The sequence below is a fragment of the Hyperolius riggenbachi genome, chromosome 4, assembly GCF_040937935.1.
Source record: "Hyperolius riggenbachi isolate aHypRig1 chromosome 4, aHypRig1.pri, whole genome shotgun sequence".
Taxonomy (NCBI): domain Eukaryota; kingdom Metazoa; phylum Chordata; class Amphibia; order Anura; family Hyperoliidae; genus Hyperolius; species Hyperolius riggenbachi.
This window is the reverse complement of record NC_090649.1, coordinates 96,849,762-96,875,859: the sequence shown is the minus strand read 5'-3', so window position 1 is coordinate 96,875,859 and position 26,098 is coordinate 96,849,762. Positions and strand designations below refer to the sequence as shown.

The window sequence follows — 26,098 nt, the reverse complement described above, 5'->3', positions numbered from 1 at the left end:
ACTCAATTTTAGTTTCATCAGGCCATAACACCTTATTCCAAAATGAAGCTGGCTTGTCCAAATGTGCTTTAGCATACCTCTCACATACAGCATCTCCTTCTGTAGATGAATGGTTGACTCCATCTGCAGCAAGATGATGTTGTAGGTCTTTGGTGCTGGTCTGTGGGTTGACTCTGACTGTTCTCACCTCACCATTCATCGCTTCTGTTTATCAGAGATTTTTCTTCGTCTGCCACTTCGATCCTTAACTTGAGCTGAGCCTGTGGTCTTCCATCTCCTCAACATGTTTCTAACTGTGGCAACAGACAGCTGAAATCTCTGAGGCAGCTTTCTGTATCCTTCCCCCTAAACCATGATGGTGTACAATCTTTGTCTTCAGGTCATTTGAGAGTTGTTTTGAGACCCCCATGTTTCTACACTTCAGAGAAAATTAAAAGAGGAGGGAAACTTACAATTGACCCCCTTAAATACTCTTTCTCATAATTGGATGCACCTGTGTATGTAGGTCAGGGGTCACTGAGCTTACCAAGCCAATTTGATTTCCAATAATTAGTTCTAAAGGTCTTGGAATCAATAAAATGACAACAGTGCCCAAATTTATGCACCTACCTCATTTTGTTTAAACAATTATTGCACACTTTCTGTAAATCCAATAAACTTCATTTTACTTCTCAAATATCACTGTATGTGTCTCCTATATGATATATTTAACTGACATTTTTTTATCGTAAAAACCTACAATTTACACAGGAAAATCATGACAATCAACAAAGTTGCCCAAACTTTCGCATCCCACTGTATTATGGGGAAGCCGGCAGAGCTGCTCAAATCCAGATCCGGGAGATACCCGGATAGTTGCTATCCGGATATATCCCAGTAAACCTGTGCGGGGTGGGCGGGGTGGGTCAATCCAGAGCCGGGACAAGGTCCTCCAGCACCCAAGGCTGAGACACCAAAGTGCGCCCCTCCATCCCTCCCACCCCAGCCGTCACACACTGATTGCTATTAGACTAAGAGGCGCCACAGGGCCCACAACCTCCCCAACACCTTAATATCTAGTTATATGGCTTGCAGTCACTGCCATGTATCCCCTTTTCTTATTTCTTTCTGCTTCAAACACAATTAGGAATGACAGCTGAATGAATTCTACGCCCCCTCCTACACTGCGCCCTGAGGCTGGAGCCTCTCCAGCCTATGCCTTGGCCCGGCCCTGGGTCAATCTTACCTGTCTGACGTCTTCTTCGTCCATCCCTCGGCGCCTCCCACGATGCGCTCCACACACGTCACGTGATTACAAACACTTCCTCCTCCGTGTTTGTAATCACGTGACCGCCACTTGGACCGCATCGTGGGAGGCGCCGAGGGACAGTCCGAAGAAGACGTCAGACAGGTAAGATTGACCACCCCGCACAGGTAACTGGGAGATATCCGGATATAACTATCTGGATGTCTGCCGGATCCAGGTTTGAGCAGTTCTAGAAGCCAGGAATCGCTGTGACATACTTCCTGTCCATCAGGGAGGACATCACTGGGCAAGGGACGGCAAGGGGTGGCAAAAGGTGTGTGGGGAGGCAACACTATGCGTATGACCCTGTCTGCGCACTCTGCCGTGGGGTCATATGAATCTATTTTTTTGTCAGGTGTAAAACCGGGCCAAACTTTTTATTATTGATAAACACAAATTGGCCCAATTAAGTTTTTCTCCTGAGTTTTCTCCTAGCAGATAATTTTTCATCTTCTATTTAAAAAAACCTTCCAGAAATGTGCAATTACAAAATTACCAAAAAGTAGGTAAAACTGTACTATGTTAATTATTTTGAGTATTTTCTAGCTTTTTGGTGGTTTAAAGGCATTTTATTGACAAGTTTAAAAATATCACTTAGGAGAAAACTCATAAAAAACAAGTTAATTGCATATGAGCCAGTGAGTAGAAAATCTTAAACCATTAAAAGCACTGTGTTATGCTGGGTACTAGTGTTGGGCGAACACCTGGATGTTCGGGTTCGCGAACGTTCGCCGGACATGGCCGCGATGTTCGGGTGTTCGTGCCGAACTCTGAACATAATGTAAGTCAATGGGGACCTGAACTTTCGTGCTTTGTAAAGCTTCCTTACATGCTACATACCCCAAATTTACAGGGTATGTGCACCTTGGGAGTGGGTACAAGAGGAAAAAAAATATTTGAAAAAGAGCTTATAGTTTTTGAGAAAATTGATTGTAAAGTTTCAAAGGAAAAACTGTCTTTTAAATGCGGAAAATGTAATTTTTCTTTGCACAGGTAACATGCTTTTTGTCGCCATGCAGTCATAAATGTAATACAGATAAGAGGTTCCAGGAAAAGGGACCGTTAACGCTAACCCAGCAGCAGCACACGTGATGGAACAGGAGGAGGGCGGCGCAGGAGGAGAAGGCCACGCTTTGAGACACAACAACCCAGGCCTTGCATGAGGACAAGAAGCGTGCAGATAGCAATGCCTTTTGCCGCCATGCAGTCATAAATGTAATACAGATCAGAGGTTCAATAAACAGGGACCGGAAACGCTAACCCAGCAGCAGCACACGTGATGGAACAGGAGGAGGCGCAGGAGGAGAAGGCCACGCTTTCAGGCGCAACCCAGGCCTTGCATGAGGACAAGAAGCGTGCGGATAGCAATGCATTTTGCCGCCATGCAGTCATAAATGTAATACAGATGAGAGGTTCCGTAAAAAGGGACCGGCAACGCTAACCCAGCAGCAGCACACGTGATGGAACAGGAGGAGGGCGGCGCAGGAGGAAAAGGCCACGCTTTGAGACACAAAAACCCAGGCCTTGCATGAGGACAGATAAGAGGTTCAATAAACAGGGACCGGAAACGCTAACCCATCACAGATGTTCACTGTTCATGTTACTTGGTTGGGGTCCGGGAGTGTTGCGTAGTCGTTTCCAATCCAGGATACATTCATTTTAATTTGAGTCAGACGGTCTGCATTTTCTGTGGAGAGGCGGATACGCCGATCTGTGACGATGCCTCCGGCAGCACTGAAACAGCGTTCCGACATAACGCTGGCTGCCGGGCAAGCCAGCACCTCTATTGCGTACATTGCCAGTTCGTGCCAGGTGTGTAGCTTAGAGACCCAATAGTTGAAGGGTGCAGATGGATTGTTCAACACGGCTACGCCATCTGACATGTAGTCCTTGACCATCTTCTGCAGGCGAGCGGTGTTGTAGGTGGAACTGGGCGATTGCTGTTCTGTGGGCTGCTGCATGGGTGTCAGAAAATTTTGCCACTCCAAGGACACTGCCGATACCATTCCCTTGTGGGCACTAGATGCAGCTTGCGTTCTTTGTTCCCCTCCTCGTCCTGGGTTTGCGGAAGTCAGTCTGTCGGCGTGGAACTGGCTAGAGGAGGAGGATGTCAATCTCCTCTCTAATGTCTCCACAAGGGCCTGCTGGTATTCTTCCATTTTGACCTGTCTGACAGTTTCTCCAATGAGTTTGGGAATATTGTCTTTGTACCGTGGATCCAGAAGGGTATAAACCCAGTAATCCACGTCGTCCAGAATTCGAACAACGCGCGGGTCGCGTTCGATGCAGTCTAGCATGAATTGAGCCATGCCTGCCACAGTCCTAACAGAACCCTGCTCAGTCGGGTCCTGCACACCTTGCAAATCACCATGGTAACATCCTCCCTGCAGTCGGCGAAGAAAGCCCATACTTTTGAGCTCCTGCTTTGCTGGCGAGTTTCTTTCGTGCCTCTTTGGCCTCTCACTTCTACGGCTATGCCTGTTGTGTCCGAAATACCCCGCCCCCGCCTACTTTGTGGCACACGGCGAACTCTTGCAGCAGTGGGTTCTGCAGCAGACTCATCTGTACTGCTGCTATCCCGACAGCGAGGTTGTACTCGATAATCCGGGTCTGTGTCCACATCGTCCAAAAACTCCTCTTCCATCTCCTCATCTGTGACTGTGTGTGTGTGCAGTGGACTAGAGCTCCCCAGAACAGCCTCTGCGCACCTCACTCCCATGTCTTCAAGATGTTCTTGGTGACCTCCTGCAATTCAAATTCCTGCGCACATTGCTCAGGGATTTGGGTGTCTTTGTCCTCGCCTTGCATTTCAGTGCGTGGTGCATTTACCTCGCACAATGGTTGTGAATCCGGGCACAACATTTCTGGCTGTTCCATTGTTTGTGGGGGTAGGAGTGGGAATAGCTCCTCCGAAGAGGCCATTGTGTCCGGAAATAATTGTTCGGACTGGTTATTCGGCTATTGTGTGCATGGTGTAGCTGCTGGTTGTGTCACCGTTGTGCCCACTGGCTCCTTGTAACTGGCAGAGGACCTCGTGCATGACAACAAGGATGTGCTCTTGCTGCTGCTGCTTAACCTGCTGCTGGACGCTTGAGAGGTCATCCAATTCATTATCCGTTCCTGCTCTTGTGGATCAGTGAGGGTTGTTTGTCTGGCACACATGGGTGGTATTGAGTGGGTTTTCTTAGGTGCTCCACTGCGGCCTCTACGTGAACCGTCAGGGGAAACACCTCTTCCCTTGCCCCTCCCTCTTTCACTGGATTTCTTCATTATGGTTGTACTGATCCCAGCAGTACACGCACACTGACTGGCAGTACAGTGGCAATAGACAATGCTATATAGTATGTTATAAATTGGTGATGGACGGAAGTACTACTGATCCCAGCAGTACAGTGGCAATAGAAGACAATGCTATATACTATGTTATACACTAGTGATGGACGGAAGTACTACTGATCCCAGCAGTACAGTGGCAATAGAAGACAATGCTATATACTATATTATACACTAGTGATGGACGGAAGTACTACTGATCCCAGCAGTACAGTGGCAATAGAAGACAATGCTATATACTATATTATACACTGGTGATGGACGGAAGTACTACTGATCCCAGCAGTACAAGCTGACTGGCAGTACAGTGGCAATAGAAGACAATGCTATATACTATATTATACACTAGTGATGGACGGAAGTACTACTGATCCCAGCAGTACAGTGGCAATAGAAGACAATGCTATATACTATATTATACACTGGTGATGGACGGAAGTACTACTGATCCCAGCAGTACAAGCTGACTGGCAGTACAGTGGCAATAGAAGACAATGCTATATACTATGTTATACACTGGTGATGGACGGAAGTACTACTGATCCCAGCAGTACAGTGGCAATAGAAGACAGTGCTATATACTATGTTATACACTGGTGATGGACGGAAGTACTACTGATTCCAGCAGTACAGTGGCAATAGAAGACAGTGCTATATACTATGTTATACACTGGTGATGGACGGAAGTACTTCTGATCCCAGCAGTACAAGCTGACTGGCAGTACAGTGGCAATAGAAGACAATGCTATATACTATGTTATACACTGGTGATGGACGGAAGTACTACTGATCCCAGCAGTACAGTGGCAATAGAAGACAGTGCTATATACTATATTATGCACTGGTGATGGAAGGATGTACTACTGATCCCAGCAGTACACGCTGACCGGCAGTACAGTGGCAATAGAAGACAATGCCATATACTATGCTATATACTGGTGATGGACGGAAGTACTACTGATCCCAGCAGTAAACGCACGTTGAGCTGACTGGCACTACAGTGCAGTGGCAAATATAGTATAGGAGGCTGGGGGGCCCTGGCTAGCCTAGCTGGTGAGAGAGAGTCTAACCTGCCTGCCTACCCAAAGCTAAACCCAAACGCAAGTGGCGGAGAAATGACGCGGTTCGGGTATTTATTTACCCGAACCACGTGACCCGCTCGGCCAATCGCAGCGCGAGCCGCGTGTTCGTGCCCGAACCACGTGACCCGCTCGGCCAATCACAGCGCGAACCAAACGTTCGGGGAACGTTCGGCCATGCGCTGTCAGGCCGAACATACGTTCGACCGCATGGCCGAACACATGGCCGAACACCACGAGGTGTCCGGCGAAGCCCGAATCGAACTCGAACAGCCCGAAATCCGGGCGAACCTGAACAGTGGCGAACACTGTTCGCCCAACACTACTGGGTACACACAGTACGATTTTCCGTGTGATTTTCCGACCCGATCACTCGATTCTGCACTTATCTTATCTTCGCTCGTCTTTCTTATCTTTTTCCATTCACTTCTATGAGAAATCGAGCACAGAATCGATCGGGAGTAATATTGGACATGAGGGTGTTTATCAATCAGATCCATCTATCACACGAAAAATCGTACAGTGTGTACCCAGCAGTAGGAAAAGAGTGCTCTTCTATTAGCTACATGAGCTACATGCTTACACTTATCACATGCATACCAGGAATAATAATTATTGACTATGTCAGTCAGGGCCCAAAAATTAGATAATTTCAATATTGGAGCAGATGACTAATATGTGTAAACATATGCCCCATATTGTAGGTCCAGTCACGGAACAAGACTGTTCCTCTTTAATGACAGCTGAGATGCTTGTACTTATCTGGAGCAAGTTTTATTGGCTCGTCCTCAAATGAATGAGATAAAAGAGGGATTACAGGCACAAAGAAGCTTTAATGCACCAACCCTAAAGGTGCCGATACATCAGAAGACGTATGGGCAGATCGATCAAATCTGATCGGGAAGAGATCTATTGCCTGCTGATACATCACAGACCAATTCCTGATCGATTTTAGCATGAAATCTTTGGGGAATTGGCCTTGTGGCACCATATCCGATACCGTGACATTCCCGTTTAAAATATCTCTGCCCCTCCTCCTCCCCCCTGCAGTATACTTTACCTGTCAATGGCTCCGCTTGCATACTCTTGACCCACGTGGTAGCCGGCGTATACGTGGACGCATGTGTGATGTCACACATTACATCAGCAACCAGGTGGGGCTCATGTATGAAGACGAAGCCAGCAGTGGATATGGACAGATAAAGTATACTGCACCGAGGTGAACAGTTTACATTAAGAGGGACAGCACCAGGGGTTCCATCGCACTCCCAGCTCATCTCGATATCGCACACCGTTACCGCTGTGCACCCGATCAAACAAGTCGGCTCTACATCTTGCAGCATGTCTGATCAATACATGTCACCAATTTTGACCCATACTTGCTCTCATCGTTGATCGTGCATGCTGTTGACGGCATTGATTTTCATCCAATTCGGCAATAATTATTGAATTGGATGGTTGATCGCTGCCAAGTCACCTGTTGAATGGCCACCTTTAATCTCTTGCATGACGAAACTCATAGACTGCTTCATCTGATATCTCCAGAATGTGCTTATCAACAGAGAGTGCAAAATAAGTCTGCACCGGAGAGGGGCGCATTATGAGACTATGATAACAGTTTCGAAATACAAATGTTTTGCAGCTCCACAACTGTCCCAAAGTTGTTTGTGGTTCCTCCATGTTTTGTTTGTCTATAGAATGATGAAACGCTGCCATTACTTTGAACTTGAGCCTGTACTCATGTCTCTGTCTCTGGGTGTCCTATAAACAGCACTACATGTCTTCCTAATGGTTTAAGAGTCTCTGGAGTAAAACAGATGGTTTCTGTCTCAGGGTAACCTTGCCTGTTGAAATTAAATGTTGTTTGTTAAGGATTTTTTTGGTAAACCAATGTCATCGAGATAATCAGAGACGGGATGCATTGCAAGCAAATTGGAAAACAAATATACATCCAACACTAAATAAAGCTAAGCTCATTCTCAGTCAAAAGTACAGTCATGGCTGAAATTGTTGTAAACCCAGACATTTTAACAGAAAATCAAGTATTTCTCACAGAAAAGTATTGCAGTAACACGTTTTGCTATACACATGTTTATTCCCTTTGTGTGTATTAGAACAATACAAAAAAGGGAGGGAAAAAAGCAAATTGGACATAATGTCGTAATATGTACTGTGTTCTTTTCTGTAGACCTCATTCCATTTTCGGTAAACAGTAGAATGTAGTGCTTTACCAAAAAACGCTATCTTGGTCTCATCTGTCCACAAGGAGTTTTCCCAGAAGGATTTTGGCTTACTTAAGTACATTTTGGCAAACTGTAGTCTTGCTTTTTTATGTTTTAGTGTCAGCAGTGGGGTCCTCATGTCGACGGATAATTTGCGCTGACACTGATGCTTACTGGACAGCAGGACAGCTTGAATTTTGTTGAAAATTGTTTGGGGCTGCTTATCCACCATCCAGATTATCCTGTGTTGCAACCTTTAATCAGTTTTTCTCTTCCGTCTATGCCCAGGGAGATTAGCCATAGTGCCATGGGTTGCAAACTTCTTGATAATGTTGCACACTGTGGACAAAGGCAATTCTAGATCTCTGGAGATTGACTTATAACCTTAAGATTGTTGATATTTTTCCACAAATTTGGTTCTCAAGTCCTCAGACAGTTCTCTTCTCTTCCTGTTGTCCATGCTTTGTGTGGCCCACACAGACACACAATGCAAAGACTAAGTGAACTTCTCTTCTTTTTATTTGCTTTCAGGTGTGATTTTTAAATTGCTCACACCTGTTACTTGCCCCAGATGAGTTTCAAGAAGCATCACATGCTTGAAACAATCTTATTTATCTACAATTTTGAAAGGGTATCAATAATTTGGTCCAGCCCATTTTTGAAGTTTTGCATGACATTATATCCAATTTGCTTTTTTCCTCCCTGTTTTGTTCCAATACACACAAAGGAAATAAACATGTGTATGGAAAAACCTGTGTTACTACAATACTTTTTTGTGAGAAATACTGGATTTTCTGAAAAAAAAACATGGGGTGCCAACAATTTTGGCCATTGGTATGTTTTCACGTATTCAGATTTATAGAATGAATGCATATTTAGTAATACATTATAATATATATATATATATATATATATATATATATATATATATATATATATATATATATATATATATATATATATATATATATATATATATATAAAACCATCTTGGAGGGTACTACATCGATTTCTATCAGGCTTGATCAGAGTGTTCGGATATCGAGAATCGGAACCCAATCCCCTGGGATGACATCTCTGGCTGGCCTGTGCAGACGCATCTCTGTTATTATGCGGGGGGCAGAGCGCTGACTTTACGCAGCAGGTGGGGAGGTGGCGCTGACAATGCCATCTGCCATTGCAGGGTTGAGTTTATCAGGATGATCGCTTGTGGGTTGGGTCGGGGGTCAGGCCTTTAGAGTATGTTAGGGACATTAGACTATGACCATTGTAGGGATTCGATTGTTAGTTCCTCTGATGGACACTTAGTGATGCAATATATTTGATGTCCTCTGTTAAGTACTGTGGAAGATGTCTGTGCTTTTAAAAAAAAATAATAAAAATAGGACAAAAATTACAGCATACAGTTGAACAGTACTCCTTGTATATTGTACACAGAGGTGAAACAACAATACAAAAAAAACCACGACCCTTTCTAGCTTATAATCTTTTTTTTAAAACTTTAAGTTTTATTGAAATTTTTCAAGTTAAGTTTACAACCATTTATGCAATAAGTTGAGCAATGGCATCAATCATTAAGATGAATTGAATATGTATGCCATTGCTGAGTAATAATTACAAGTAAAAACAATAAGAGTAGAGAAAGAAAATTCAAGTAATCCTACAGAACTTTAAGAACATAACAGGCTCGCCAATCTATATCAGAATATGTTGAACAAATTATCCCAACATTTTTATACTTGTGGCAGCCTGGCAGGATTAATCTGCATAGAAAGTTATTGTAAGATACTATATTGTATCTTACTTATTATTAAAAAAATGAATTTTCCCCTTGTTTACTAATGCCTCTTAGTCTATGTTCCATGTCTGGATTAAGATGCGCTTGGTTTATAATAATATTTATTTGAGGTGGTATAGGATCTTTCCAATTAGAAACTTTGGCTTGTCTGGTGCACACAGTAAATGTGTAGCCATAGCCAGTAATCTATGTTCAGGAGGGATGTTTTGTATATCAATGTGTAGGAGGGCTGTCTGGGGGGGGAGGAGTTAAGTGCCCATCTGATAGAGTTGGAGATCTCTGTAAATATGTGAGACCAGACCTGTACTATTTTAGAACATTGCCACATGATGTTGTATAGTGAGCCTGTTTCTCCACAGTTTCTCCAACAAAAATTAGTGTCTCCCTTACTAAACTTGGAGAGTTTTATAGGTGTGTAATACTAATTTAAGATTGTTTTGTGGAGTTTCCCAGTGTGAAGTGCATTTGGAGAATTTGGATATATGCTGTGTGTCTTTATGCCATTGGTCAATGTTTAGATTGGTGTTCATTTCTAGAGCCCAGAAGTTAATATGTTTATGTAACCCTTCTTGGTAGTGATGCGTTAAATGGCTATAAGAGAGAGTAATGATTTTGGCCATCTAGCTTGTAATCTAAAGGACAGAATACCAAAGCAACTCGGGGTGAACCAAAACTACTAGGAAAGTATAGGGACTAATAGAGACTGAAAACCCCTCCTACTAAAAATCCAACTCTCAGTGTGGTTTGCCTTCTTAAAACAGAAGGTATTTGGGATAATTCAGCTTTAAGTGAACAGCTGTGGTCTCCCACAATGCACCACTAATATGCAAATTATCTCTTTATGCCCCTGAAGCCAGGCTTATATCCAGAACTGCTGATGTATAGCAACCCTATAGCTATATTTACAGAGCCACATCAACCCAACATGCTGACAGCCTGTGTCAGACTGTTAGTCCTCCGCAGTGCATAATAGCAATTGAAATGGCTCAATGGGATAGGACTGGGACCAGAACAACAGAATACTCAAGCAGCTCGAGGTGACCCAAAACGACTAGGAAAGTATAGGAGACTAAAAGAGACTGAAAAGCCCTCTAAGGGCCTGTTCAGACTATGCGCGTTCCTAGCCGTTTTCAGGGAACGCGTACGGGTACCAAAAACGCATAGAAACGGCTCCTAATGCTTTTGAATGGGCTAGTTCACATGTATGCGTATGAGACGCATACGTTTCTTATCCGCATTGCTGCATGCAGTTCTGTGCGTCACGCATAGAAATAGACGCAATGAAAGTCTATGGACGCGTATCAAAAACGCGTACTATTGCGTTTTTAGTGTACGTTTCCCTCTGCGGTTCCCATAATTCTTTTTTTCCCCCTGGGTCACGTGTGTGTGCAAAACGCAATAGAAAACGCATTAGAATGCAAGAAAAAAGCATGCGTTTTTCAACTTGCGTTTCTTTGATTTTATACGCGTTCTTCATACGCTGACAGTCTGAACAGGCCCTTACTCTTTAAATGAATAAGGGTAAAAAAACAATAGCTGTGAGGAGTCATTTTAGCAAGAGTTTGTCTTATCAGAAAAAAATGCCACTTTCAGCCAGATGTACCGAGAACCAAATATAGTGCAGTATCTTTTTAAAACTGTTACTGGTCATATATAGAGAGTTATGCTCACAAAAGTGGTCACCATAATAGGGGACCAAATGATGTGCAGAACGGAGAACAAATTTGGGTTAAAATAGTTGCTGGCTGTGGGATGGGCTGGGGATGCAACCTTCCACCAAGGGTGGATCAACAAGCAAAACACAAAGAATGCAAAGGTGCCAAAAGATATATAGTAATGAAAACATGCTTTTAAAAGAGGTAGTCACACAAATTTGAATGATTATTTTATTCCTAAAGTGGATCTGAGATCAAAAACTAACTATAACAAGTAACTTGTCTATATATCTTATCTAAAGTTTAGATAGTTTACACAGCAAATCTAGCTGCAAACAGCTTTAATAGAATATGATTATTCCTGTGATATAATGACAGCAGCCATGTTGTTTGTAAACATTACACAGAGGCAGGCTTATCTGCATCTTGAGCAAAAAAACCTAATCCCCCCTCCTCCTCCCTCCTCCTCCCTCCTCCCCTCTGCCTCTAAAATCTCTGGCTAGTAATACCTCCCCCTTCTCCTGCCCAGACTGAGCTCCCATGAGCCCTTGCTACTGTCTGAAAGTGCCCTGGCTCTCTGAAAACCTGTGGGCATGGCTTGTTCAGTTTATAGGGAATTAGAGTATTAAAAAAAAAACAAAAAAGTATTTGGCTTGATGAATGCCTTATAAACATTAGGAAAGGAACACAATTATGCAATGAGTAAAAGTTCATCTCGCATCCACTTTAAATAAAAAAAAAACAAGGTATATTTAAATTGCTATGTGTTCCTCACCAACGAATGAATTTTTTAACATAATCCCTTCATTCCAGGGGCTCAAAAGTTATTGGATAAATTAACTCAAAGGCTATTTCATGGGCAGGTGGGGGCAAGTCCGTTGTTATAGCATTATCAATTAAGTAGGTAAAAGGTGTGGAGCAGATTTTGCATGTGGGAGATTTTTCTGTGTACAGACAACATGCGGTCAAAGGAACTCTGCATGCAGGTGAAAAAAGCCATCCTTGTCCTTGAGCTGTGAAAACAGAAAAAAAAACCCATCCAAGAAATTGCTACAATATTATGCTACAATATTACATCATGAGAAAGAAATTAAGCACTGGTGAACTCAGCAGTCAGCAACAAAAAAAAAGACCTGGACCTCCACAGAAGACAACAATGGTCGCAGAATCACTTCCATTGTGAATCAAAACTCCTTCACAACAGCCAATCAAGAGAACAAAAGTCTTTAGGGGGTAGGCGTGTTGATATCCAAGTCTACCATAAAGAGAAGACTGCATGAAATTAAATGCAGAGGATGCACTGCAAGGGAGTATGAGAGGAATCGGAAGCGGGAGACTTGGGCGCAGGATACAGCCGGTATATGTCTGATCCTGCTGCTGCACAATTCCCGGCCATGTTAAATACTATTCCCCCTCCAGGCCGCCATGGATGGTGGGGAATGAAATAATACAGCTTCCAGCAATTGCTGGAAGCAGAATTATTGTGTTTTAAAAGTAACTTCAGCTCCATCTTCTGACGATGCCGAAGTTACTACCTGTGCACCCAAGTCTCCTGCGCTGGATTTACTGTGTTCGCTGCAAGGTGCAAGCCCCTCATAAGCCTCAAGAATAGAAAGGCTATACTGGACTTCGCTAAAGAACATCTATAAAAGCCAGCATGGTTCTGAAAAAAAACATTCTTTGGGCAGATGAAATCAATAGTGGTGCTCATCACGACCTCGTGATCACGAGTAACTAGTTTTTGCCAATCACGAGGTCATAATTGGCAATCATGATAGTCCCTCGATCATGAATGCCGGTCCTGAATGCACTTGTGATTGCACTCGTTACCCGACTCGTGATCACGAGTTACTCGTATACACTAGTTGGTATTTATGATTAAAAACCCTCCGACTTTAGCAGTTAATAGCAAAACCCCCTTACATGCTAGAAACACCATATTTGACGGATATATTAAGAAGAACAGTGAGAACAAGAGGAAAAAACGAATTTTTCAAAAAGACCTTATAGTTTTTGAGAAAATCGTTTTTAAAGTTTCAAAGGAAAAAGTATACATTTAAATGCGGTAAATGACAGTTAATGTATTTACCACATTTAAATGAAATTAAAAACAATGTTTTACTCTTTTCCTACTGTTCTTCTTAACATATCTGGCAAATTTGGTGTTTCTAGCATGTAAGGGAGCTTTGCTATTAACCGTTTAAGTCAAATCATGATCACGGCCGTGATCACGGATAGCACTTTTAATCACGGTTAAAATCCAAGTTGAATTCGGAATTGGGCATCAAGTCCAGATCGCGATCACAGCATATCCGGATTTCGATAATGCCGTGATCGGATTTAATCGAATCCGTGACTGGGGGTATCCGAGCACCACTGGAATCAAGATCAACCTCTACTAGAATGATGGCAAGAAAAAAGTATGGCAAAGGCATGGAACAGCTCCTTATTCAAAGCACACCACATCATCTGTAAAACATGGTGGAAGCAGTGTGATGGCTCGGGCATGCAGGCTGCCAGTGGCACTGGGGCACTAGTGTTTATTGATGATGTAACACAGGACAGAATCAGCTAAATGAATTTCAGGGTGTTTCTAGACATACTGTCTGCTCAAATCCAGCTAAATGCAGTCAAATTAAATGGGCAGCGTTTTATGATACAGATGGACAATGACCCAAACATACAGCCAAAGCAACCCAGGAGATTATTAAAGACAGAAGTGAGAAATTCTTGAATGGCCAAGTCAGTCACCTGATCTTAACCCAATTGAACATGCATTTCACTTTTTGAAGACTAAATTTCAGAGAGAAAGCCCACAAATAAAAAGCAACCGAAAGTGTCAGTGGTAAAGGCCTGGCAGAACATTAAAAAGAAGGAAACCCAGGCTCTAGTGATGTCCAGGAGTTCAAGACTTTAGGCTGCCATTGGCAGTAAAGGGTTTAAGAAATTAACATTTTATTTCCAATTATTTAATTTGTCCAATTACTTTTGAGACCCTGTAATGAAGGGATTGTGTTAAAAATGCTTTAGTCACCTTACATTTTTATGCAATCGTTTTGTTCATCCCACTGTATTACAGCTGAAAATCTGCACTTCACCTCCATCTGAGTTGTTTCATTAAAAAAAAAAAAAGTTGTCTCTGTCCAAATATTTAAGGACCTTGCTGTACATGTCCACGTCAAGCAATTGTAACTGATAACTTTCTTGAGGCCCTTGCACACTGGCATCAGTAGCAACATTTATAGGGGCCTGAGGTCAAAACTCACAGTTCGCCAGCAGCTAACACAGCATCTGAAAATAAACAAGATTGTTGGTACCAAATATCCAACAGGCATGTGGGTTAAGCCACTCTGCCGGTGTCAAGGCCAATCTCCTAAAGGGGGTCACTATGCTAACGGTGGATGTATCCGCATCCTACATGTACAACAATGTCTGACATAGAATTGCTTACTGACATTGCCATTGACAACCTGCGTTGACGCAGTAGAGGAGGTCGGCCTCTGCACCGGTTGGGACCTCGGGCTGGCGGCTGCGAGCGGAGATGCTGCGTGGGAAATGACAGCTGCAAGGGGCTAGAGGAAGCCCCAGGTAAGATAATGGGGCAGCACATTTTGCTTGATAACTTCTTTAAGCAAAGTCTGCCGCGTGTTACCCCTTGACAACCAAATTTGGTGGCAGCAGTGCAGTGCGCATGCAGAGATGCCAATTTACTCGTGACATCCATCCTGTCTGCTAGGTATACATGGGCCTTTGGCAGTCAAAAGCATGGCTGCAGAACAGTCATAGATGGCAATGTATGGCATAAAACCAAAATAGCGAGGCCACCATATAGCAACAAAGCCCTGCGACTGAATATTGTGCTCTCACTACCCATTCCAGCCACAGGACAGGAAGTGAGTAAGAGAAAGCTGTTTTTAAAGGGTTGTTTGCTGCCAATTTCCTCATCAACACAGTGTAAGGCAGGTGCCTGCAATTGACAAAAGTTGTAGTGTGATGCTTTGCGACAGAAGCACCGGGGCCAGAATTTCCATAAGGCATTGTAGGCACGTGCCTACAGGCGCCTGATGAAGGAAAGCTGGCTCACTCCCCTCCCCAGTGCCTCCGTTCCCCTATGCAGAGTCCAGAGTAGAGCATAAAGGAGATGTTACTCACCCAGCTTTTGGCATTTCACTGACAAGATCTCCCTTCAGTCGGAGGCACCACTAGCTACTGAATATTGACGCTACCTCTGGCTACCTACTGCTAAGTGACACCTGTAGCTATGACGGCCAAGGAAAGTAAGGTAGAAGGTTCATGGAGAGTGAAGTCTAGAGTGCCAGGACATCTGTGCCTATAGGCTCATGTGATGTAAACCTGGGCCCGGGAGCATTGCATCTCAATCACACAGATGCAGCATAAAACTGTCCTAAAAGATGTTGTTTGAACTTTGCAGAGTCTCCATGCAAGCTGCAACACACAACGTAAAGAAGGCTCTATTGAGACACGTTCATTGTGAAGCCAATTTCAATGCAAACCATTTTCCAAGACCCTTTTATGTGCCGAAGAATAGACAATGACTTACCATTACCCTTTAAAAGCTCTTGATTGTCTATAATTAGCTGGTCTTGTGTTTGCAAGAGAAGGTGATATTATACTGTCCCTGTAATTCAGGAAGCAAAATCAATCTGCCTCCCAAAGTCGCGGCTGAATATAATAAAACTGCTGCGGATTGTTTAGAGCTGCCATTTGTTATTAGGGTAAAATTATCACAATTAAAATGGTGTTGTGTGTAGTCCTAAAAATAGCACAATGCAGCTCCAGATTCGCCACATTTTCTAAACACATCAAAATTTCCTTCCTAACCATTTGCGGTAATTGCAGACAGACAGCATGGACGTGTAATGTGCTAGAGCACTTGCAAGTAATGTGTGCAGTTGGTAAATAGGACAATAAGCAGTATGTGCACAGAAGTCTCTGGAATATCAGCATCACTGCAGCCCACTATAGAGGGGACATAAAACACACTGTAGTCGTAAGGAATGTTTTTGGGTAATAGCCTGGCACATTGGTTGCATTTACAACCTTTGCAAAAATCTGTTCCCTTGTATCGCTAGTGGGATTAATCAGGGCCGTTTGCTTTGTGTGTACAGCTAGCTTTCAAGATGTTTAGAGAGGCTGGAGCTCACAGCTAGGTCATGCCACTGTGATCCACAAACTATTTCTATCTGTTGCCGAGGACACATTTTAACCAGTTCACCCCCAAGGGTTTTTATCCTAACGGACCAGAGCAATTTTCAGTTGTCAGCGCTCCTCCCTTTTATTCCCTAATAACTTTATTACTACTTATCACAAGAAAATGATCTATACCTCGTTTTTTTCGCCACCAATTAGGCTTTCTGTGGATAGTACATTTTGCTAAGAATTTTTTTATTCTAAATGCATTTTAATGAGAAAAACAGAAAAAAAAAGAAAAAAAATCATTATTTCTCAGTGTTCAGCCTTTATAGTTTTAAAATTAAACATTCTCCTGTGGATAAAACAAACACGTTTTATTTGCCCAGTGGTCCCGATAATTAAACCGTTTAGATTATGTCCCTACCACAATGTATGGCGACAGTATATTATTTTGAAATATAAGTGGTTATTTTTCTGTTTGTTCTGGCCATAATTACAAGCCCCTATGTAATAAATTAAAATTAATTTTCCCCCATAAAATATAGAATAAAAAAGCTGAGTCCCTAAGGCAACTATTTATTATTTTTTTTTAAGCTGATTTTTTTTTTTTACAAGTGTTTTTTTTGGGGGGGAGGGTTGGAAGTGTAATTTTATTAATGATGTGTATATACTTGAAAATGTATGTGATTTGTAGGTGTAATATACTTTTTGGCCACAAGATGGCGCTGGTGAACACTCATAGGACGTGTTCACTTTTTTTTTTTTTTTTTTACACACTTTATTAAACTGTTACATTTCCTGTTTATGTGAATGGACGTAGCCGCTGTTCGCGGTCACGTCCATTCACTCCAGGCACTGCGATTGGGTAGAGGACTGTTCAGTCCTCTTCCCCAATCGCCCAGCACGGGATCCCGACGGTAATGGCGGCGGTAGCGGCGGACACACGGCGGTAGCAGCGGCGGGAATGCGCGACGTATTAAAACGTCATGTTGCTGTTAATAGCGGTAAGCATGACGTTTTAATACGTTAGGATGGCGGTAAATGGTTAAAAGCTATCATAATTCACATATATTTTTTTGTCTTTTTTGAGACATAGGGGTATATTCACTAATTGCCAGTACATTTGCTGTGCGCGCACAGTGAACAGAAAGGATGGTGATGAGTAGTGGGCTTTGTGCAATTAGCCAGCCCGTGGTACTTGGGCCTATGCTAACGTGGGTTACGTAAATCACTCACGGCAAATTTACCGGCATTAAGTGAATCAACCCCATAGTTACAAAGTTAATTTGGTGTTTTAAAAAAGACTTCTGCCCATTAAGATCATCCAGGAATAAAATTCAATAATAATAATAATAATCCAAACATTTGTATAGCGCTTTTCACCTGTCGGACTCAAAGCGCTCAAGAGCTGCAGCCACTGGGACGCGCTCAAGAGGCCACCCTGCAGTGTTAGGGAGTCTTGCCTTGAACTCCTTACTGAATAGGTACTTGACCTAGCCAGGATTCAAACCCTGGTCTCCCATGTCAAAGGCAGAGCCCTTAACCAGTACACTATACATGCACACCTCATGACCTCAGATGGAAATTGGTCTAAATGAACGTTGACCAACGATCAACCGGTGAAGGTTAACAATCTTAAATGACTGACCTGTGTACACACATGAACGATCCAAGACAAAAGGAATTGACAGACAATGCCTTCGGGATCCTCTTTTTCCCTCTTCTCAGGACGTTGTCGGCTCTGGTAATTGGCAACTCTCGGGTGAAGTTGCACAAACGCGCCCCCGCCACGCACCCGTCACGTCATCACCCCAGTGGCGGTAAGCCTTCTGAGCATTGTTCTCTAAAGACTTCGGCTGCAGGTGATCCAGATAGTTACTATCCAGATTTCACCCAGTAATGCTGTGCGGGCTGGGCGGGGGGTGCCAAGCTTATCTAGCTGACGTCTTCTTTTTTCGTCCCTCTGCGCCTCCCACGATGCGTTCCACGAGGTGTCACGTGACTACAAACACTTCCTCCTTCAACCCGGAAGGAGGAAGTGTTTGTAATCACGTGATGGCAGATTGGAACGCATCGTGGGAGGCGCCGAAGGAAGAGCGAAGAAGACGTCAGATAGGTAAGCTTGACCCCCCAGCCCGCACAGCATTACTGTGTGAAATCCGGATAGTAACTATCCGGATCAACCGAAGCCGAATTTCAGTCCATGCCTGCTTACAGCAACCGGCATAGATGCAACGGACGTGCAGTGGGGGAGTGCACGTGCGACTTCACCCTAGAGTCTCTGATTACTGGAGCCACCAACGTCCTGAGGAGAGGGAAGAAGAGGATGCCGGAGGACCTCGCGGGCTACGGGGACCTGGAGGAAGTCCCAGGTAAGTCCAGATTTTGATTTTATGTACTTCTCAGGGTCCCTTTAACTTAAACTATCTATATCTTTACCTGTATTGTTGTATCTATTGTCTATTACCTGTATTGTGCTGTCACCCCTGTTATCATTGTCTGTAATCCTATTTATTGTACAGCGCTGCATAATATGTTGGCGCTATATAAACCCAATAAATAATAATATCTGTACAAATATGAGTGATTATGGACGATTGACTGCGACGCATGCGCTGTACACAATAAGATCGTTATAAGTCATTTAATCAACTGCGCACACTGCCTTTGATGAATGGTTGTTGGTAGAAAATAATCCAACGACTTCCATTATTGGTTATTTGTTGCAGTCTGTGACAGTCCGTTGTGTGCAGTTGTTCACTGAAAAATGGTCCAAAGCTATTTAATCGGCCATTTTAATAAGGTTCAGACCAATATTTATCTAATGTGTGTACGTTGCTTTAGTGGTAGGGATTGTTTTTATCAGTGTATAAGTTTTATTTATTATTATTTATTATTTGTTGAATGACGATTTACAAAGCTGGACAAAAACTTGCAGTGTAAATTTTAACTTTTCCCATCTGCTGAAGAAAATAAAATAAAACAGCATGGAAAAAGCACTGAAATACAGTATCTCTGATTACTTTTATAAACCTTGATCATTCCACACTGTGAATAGATAAGCATTTTGGGGGGTTTGTTTGTTGCTATAGCATGCACAGGAATAACATAGAGCACCTGTACTATAGTTACAAGCCACCTCATAAGCCATTTATAAGAAAACTAGTAGACCTTAGCCCATTTAAAAACGGGCTCTAGGTCTTTCTCTTACCGCCACCGCCGCCAGTCAGTGCACATGCATGCGCACCCACCCGCCTGGCTCCCTGGTCCCGTCCTCCTGTCCCAACGGCTGTCCATACTGCGCACATGCGCAGTAGCAAAAACACGGACACAGGGACAGCTGGACGCAGCGACACAGGGGTTATATTAGATAGGATATTTGTCTTTTGACTTATCGTGTCACTGCAGTCCCACATGAGTTTAGGGGCCATTCACACTTCTTAATGCAAATTCTGCAAGTGATTTCCTGCATGCATGAATTTGTGTTTGTGCATTTTTTCATTTAACTTTCGGGGACATTTTGGCAATTTTGGGATGCAATTTTTTTTGTTTGTGTTTGTTCAGCATCTAATTGATTTCAAAATCATACACAATTTTTCACACAAAACAGGATTTGTATGCACATTGCCGTTGACTTTCATTGAACACAAATCATACATGCGGAGCGATTTTAAAACACAGGAATAACACAAAAAGCATAAAAACACAAAAGAAATATGATGTCATCTCATCGGACAACACATGGCATTATTACAGTTACTACTGACAGCAGTGTACAGTAGAGCCCGTATTGGGGAACGCAGGGCCTGGGGAGGGCTCCCATGATAGGGCGGGCCTGGGCTACCTCTGGGTGAAGCTGATTGGGAATGTTATGGGTGGGAAAAATGGTCCAATGTAAAGTTGGGAGGTGGGATGGGCTTTGCTGGGGTTTTTATATAGGGGGGCGGAGAACCACCTTCCCTCAGGATCCTTCGAGAAGGAAGCTCCCTCCCTCCCTCCATGTTATGTTGTTTTGTTTTAGCTGTTCTTGTGTTTTTGTTCTTGTCATTGCAGCCGGAGGGAAAGGGTATCCGGAGGAGGCCAGAAAATATGATGGGAGATTTTTACCTCGGTGTTAATACCTCCTGTGATGGTCACCGTCTTCAATGAGTACTTACCACTAGGCATTCAACTGTCCCCGAGTCGGTGTTTGCGGCTGGGGGCCGTTACGTGTAGCTGCTTGCTTGTTTACATAATTGGTCCTCCGGATCCTTCTCTTTAAATATTTTGCACTATTGTTAATGTTAACTTAATAAAAGGTAAAAGGCTGCCTTGGCCTTTTTTACACCAATGTATATGGTTGTCCAGTGTCTCCTTCAAGAGGGCAGGGCTGGCCCGCTCATGAGGCGGAGTGAAACATTTGCAGTGGGGGGGCAGGGGACGTCACCCGCCTGTTCTTGGATGCTGGTGGCCGCCCGCCGAGCTGGAGGGGTAGCTGGCAGAACGGGGGAATTGGGCCTAGCGGTGGGGAGGGGGGTCGGACCCCCCCCTCCCTCGCCTGGGTCCCCCGATCTGCGCTGCTCCTCCAGCATTAAACCAGCGTGCATATCATTAAGAGGCAACGGGCGGGGGAATCACTCACCTCTTCCGTGTTCCATCGTGTGCTCCACTGACGTCACTACTGGCAACGCCGCCCACTGTATTGTCAGTGGACGGCCTTGCAGGAAGTGACTTCAGTGGAACGGACGATGGAACGTGGAAGAGGTGAGTGATTCCCCCACCCGTTGCCTCTTAATCATATGCACGCTGGTACTTAACGCTGGAGGAGCAGCGCAGATCGGGGGACCCAGGCGAGGGAGGGGGGGGGTCTGACCCCCCTCCCCACACTAGGCCAATACCCCCTTTCTGCCCGCTACCTCTCCAGCTCGGCGCCCCCACCCACGGCTGGGGGGGGGCGGCGGCGATTTTTTCTAATTTTGCCTCAGGCGGCAAAAAGTCTAAGGCCGGCCCTGCAAGAGGGGGTGAGGGTGAAAGTTCAAGAGGGTTGTTTGAATGTGTATGGGATATGGGTAGCTATTAGGCCTTGCCCTTATCATGCAAGTTACACTGTTAGCACAGCCTGCAGTACTTGGGAGCATTGCCACGGTGACGTGCATTAGTAATGCCGTTACTGTAGCAACTCTCTCGTTACTCGAGTACCGTGGAATGGGTCATCCTAATAGTGGAACTCGTGGTACACTGCTGCCTGTAGTAACAGTAATAGTGCAGTGTGCTGTCTGCTCACAGAAATATTACTACTTTCTGCATCAACCCCATAGTCAGGGCAGTTTTCTGCACCCAGGCCGAAGGTGTAAATAGTGTGCCCCCCCACCCCTGTGAACTCGTGAACCCTTACTCTGTAGGGACAGTCACACAGCCACAGGTTACAAGTAGATCTGCCTACTTACTAGTGACCAGCCACTCATCCAGGAGGAAGCAGGGGCCAGGAAAACACATAGGCAAAGAGAGCTCTGAAAGCCGACTCCTCCATGGGTGCTGCGCACTGACAGCCTGCAGTACCGGCCGCTACAGGACATCAGGTGTCATCACGCGATGGTGACATGATGATGACGTGACGTCTGACGCAGGCAGCCCAAGAGGAGCCAAGAAAGGTGATTGCACTGGTACTTTTCTTCTTCCATTTGGCTGCACCGCGCATCACCATCTCCCTAGAGGTTATGTCCTTCTGCCTGTGCCCCCCTTCTTCTACTTGTCCGCCTGCTCCCAGGGCGGTCGCCCTGCCCACACTGCCCAAGAAATGGCCCTGCCCATAGTGTGAAAGGAGCCTAAAATGTGTTTTTGCACGCCCATGTATTTTTAAAACACATTGCATGCGGCTTTCCATAAATAAAACATTCAGCGTTTCTATTTTTTTACGCTGCCCAGCACTTTAAAACTGCAGCATAGTGTATTTTTTTTTTCAGGAAACGCAGAAGTTATATAATATAAGATTATATTAACCCTTTAGAAGCCAAATAAGGGCTGGTTGACACTCGGCACTTGTCCGCAATTGCTTTCGGGTCTGCAATCGTGATTCACGGGCAAAATCTCACGCTTTTCTATGATTTGCGCTTGTAATTCCCCCTCAATAGAATGAGAATCACAGAGCGATTGCTCCCAAAACACTGCATGCAGCACGCGTGCGATTCATCGCAGTCACAAATGCTGCAGTGGGAAATTATCCATAGGTATACATTAGCAGCAGCGCTTTGCTGATCGCCGGTGATCAGCAAAGTGCCGAAAAAGCGCCCAGAGTGAACTAGCCCTAAAGGGCCAAACTTTTCCTGCCGCTGGGGAAGTGTTCCTTCCCCAGTCTGGCAGGCCTGGCAAGGTATGAAGAGTGGACAGCAGGGAGCTTTCATAGTTACCTGCCTGGATGGCTGAATCTGCTTCTTCTTCTATGTCTTCTTGGTTCTGATCACATGATATGACGTGATCGGGATCCAGGAGATCATGTTAGCGTTACACCGCAACCCGGTGGTGGAGGAGGGGTAATGGAAGAGTCTTTTCAATCTCTTCCCTCACCCCTTTTCCACCACCAGGTTACTCTGTAACGCTGACAGGGTCTCCTAGATCCCGATCACATGTCATATCATGTGATCAGATGTGATCAGGACCCAGAAGACCTGTTGGAAGTTGAGGAGGAAGAGAATACGCTGTCCTGGAGCAGATAAATATAACTGCTCCCTGCCACCTGTTTGTTATGCTGACAGAGGTTTAGAATGCACCAGCAGCTTTCAAATGAAAAAACTAGTTTGAAGCTGCTAATGTGTTAATCCCATTAGCAGTAACCCCGAGTCAGACTCAGGGATCAAAATCCACAGTTCAGAGTGGTAACCCACGCCAGGCTCATGGTGAGTGACTGTTGTGAGGTTAATGCAGAGCATAGTGCGCATCGGGGGTTTTCACTCACCCCTGGGACCCAGATACCAGCAGCCATTCTTCTTCCTGTCCTCCAAGGTTCTGCATCCCCTGGTGAGATTGCTGTCTGTCCTCATGACAACAGCCGGCAATCTCACTTTAGGGTTACAGCGCCACCCGGAGTATGGAGGGAGAACTGCAGCGCTGGATCCTAGGGAGGTGAGTAAGTGCAGGGGCTGCTGCAGACCTCTCTGTGGTATGATTTGTTCCGCATTTTAGGGTCTGAAAGCATGATAAAAATTGCATCGCTTTTAGACCCTAAAATCTGGAAATATTCATACCCCCTGGGAGGTTAATAAAAAAAATAATAATTTTACGTTCATTGCATAATTAAAAAACATCCCTGAACCAGGCCTTTCAATGGACTCAAAACACCTTCCAGTCTCTTTGGCCTGCTCCGAAGACGGACCGCCACGGCTTTCACCACAAAAGTTCTGCAATTTTGAGGAATTTGCTTTTGTTACTTTCACTCATTTCAGATATCAAAGCCGCACTCAAATAATTAAACACATGCGATGAAGATTACGGACGTGAATCGAATTACGCGGCGTAGAACTGCCTGCGAAGTAATGACACCAGAGAGGACAGACACAGCTTTTCAAGTGGAGGCATTACAGTGATTATATTTGCTAAGGGAAACACTTGTCTACATCAAAGATGGCAAAACAGACTGAAGGCAACTTTGAAAGAATCTAAAGTGCAATGAAAGGTTATATGTAGGAAAATGAGAACGTGGAGGAAAAGTTTCATTTATCCTGGTAGAAGACCTTCCAGTGAAGATAAACCATCTGCTTCAGCGAACTAAAACTCCACTTGAAGATACTACCCTTATGGCGAAATGATAATTAAACAACAGTACATCTTTTACTCTGTTAGACATTGAAACGTGCTAAGTGTTGCAGCACACATAAATACACAGGAACATAATACCACCTCATTATGCTCATTCTACATATTTGATATTCCAGTCTTGCTGATTAAATCTATTTTCTTTGCAAGGAACAGAAATGTGTCAGATCATTCACGTAAATGCATGAGTTTTGCAACTACTTTTAACCGCTTGTATCTTTTATCTATTTTTATGGAAATTCTTGAAGACAATGTAAGCTGTGAGATTTTTTTTTTCCTTTTAGCCCTAGAATTATTTACTTTTTTCAAAGCCCTAGTTCATGTTTTGTTTTTGTTTGTTGTTTTTTTTAATGGCATGTTGTGGAGGATATGTCATTATTGGGCATTGCACATATGCTATTTTTGCTTTCTTATTTTTTTACTGTCTGGTTTGCAAAACTGACTTCCTGTGTAAATGTCAAATACTGCTTGTTTGGCCAAAACAGCAATATGTGAGCAAATTAGATTGCTCCGATTAGACTATCATCACCCACATGGGGAGCTGAGAGGGATGCCAGCTAGTCGTTCCCTCAGAGTACAGAGCTGACTGTGTGGAGATGCTGACAGAGGAACTCTTTGTGGCCTGCACTGCAACTCAAAACAGCCTCATCATCAATTTCTGTCAATGTTTTTCCTGTTCAGCATATAATAATACATTTATCCTTCCCACATCTGGGGCGCCTTCCCCCTGTAGTCCATCAGGTCCCTCAATGTCCTCCCACTCCACTGCATTCCACTGCTGTCCCCCTCTGAAAGCTGGCAACTGGGCCCTGTCCCTGGCTACTGCACATGGGTTTCCCCGATCTTGAATGCACTCGTGTGGCCGGGAGCATTTTGTGCTTGTGCACTTCATAAAAATTGCAACTGTGCATGCGCAGATTGCTCCCGGCTATGGGAGCGCAATCGAGTGCACACCGTAGGCCATGACAGGGCCCAGTTTGCCAGCTTTTGGAGGGGCACAGCAGTGGAAGGAAGAGGACTAGCGAGGGAGGGACCTTAACTGCTTGAGGACCACAAGCTTACACCCCCCTAGTGATCAGGCCATTTTGTTACAATTCAGCACACTGCACATTTAACAGTGTGCTGCACGGCCATACAACTTAGCACACAAATGAATCTTCCCTCCTTTTCTTGCCACCAGCAGAAAGCTTTCTGTTGGTGGCATCTGCTGCTGCGATTTTTTTTAAAATTAATTTAATTGTATTTTTTTAAATAAAAAAATGCTTTTTTCTTTATAATTTATCCCTCCCCAAAAACCAGTCCCTGCGATCGCCTCTTATAGGCATCAGCCTATGAGAGGGATCGCTTTGTGAGCCTCTCCTGGGGACAGCTAAGTGACAGAGCTGTCCCCCGTACAGTGCTGCATTAGATCGCAGCGCTGTACAAGCATTTGCGGCTGCTTTTTTTTTCATAGCCCGCCAGCTCCGATCGCGGCTGGCAGGCTGTTTACAGAGCGGAGCTCCATAACTCAGCGCGGATGTGTGCGCATCCACGTGCGAGATTCCTGCTTATCTCCACCCCCAGGACTTGACGCCGATTGGCATTAGGCGGTCCTGGGGGAGCCACTCTGTGGCCACCGATCAGCGTTAAAGAGAAACTCCAACCTAGAATTGAACTTTATCCCAATCAGTAGCTGATACCCCCTTTTACATGAGAAATATAATGCTTTTCACAAACAGACCATCAGGGGGCGCTGTATGACTGATTTTGTGCTGAAACTCCTCCCACAAGAAGCTCTGGGACTG

General features: G+C 44.3%; 1 long non-coding RNA gene across 1 annotated transcript in view; it reads left to right on the top strand.

Annotated features, from left to right (window-relative positions):
* LOC137570423 (uncharacterized) overlaps nt 1-20,733 on the top strand; it is a 58,283-nt gene extending 37,550 nt beyond the window's left edge. Inside the window, exon 3 of the long non-coding RNA XR_011031038.1 lies at nt 20,580-20,733. This is a non-coding gene — a long non-coding RNA (uncharacterized lncRNA). The remainder of the gene's footprint in view (nt 1-20,579) is intronic.
* Nucleotides 20,734-26,098: the final 5,365 nt, after the last annotated feature.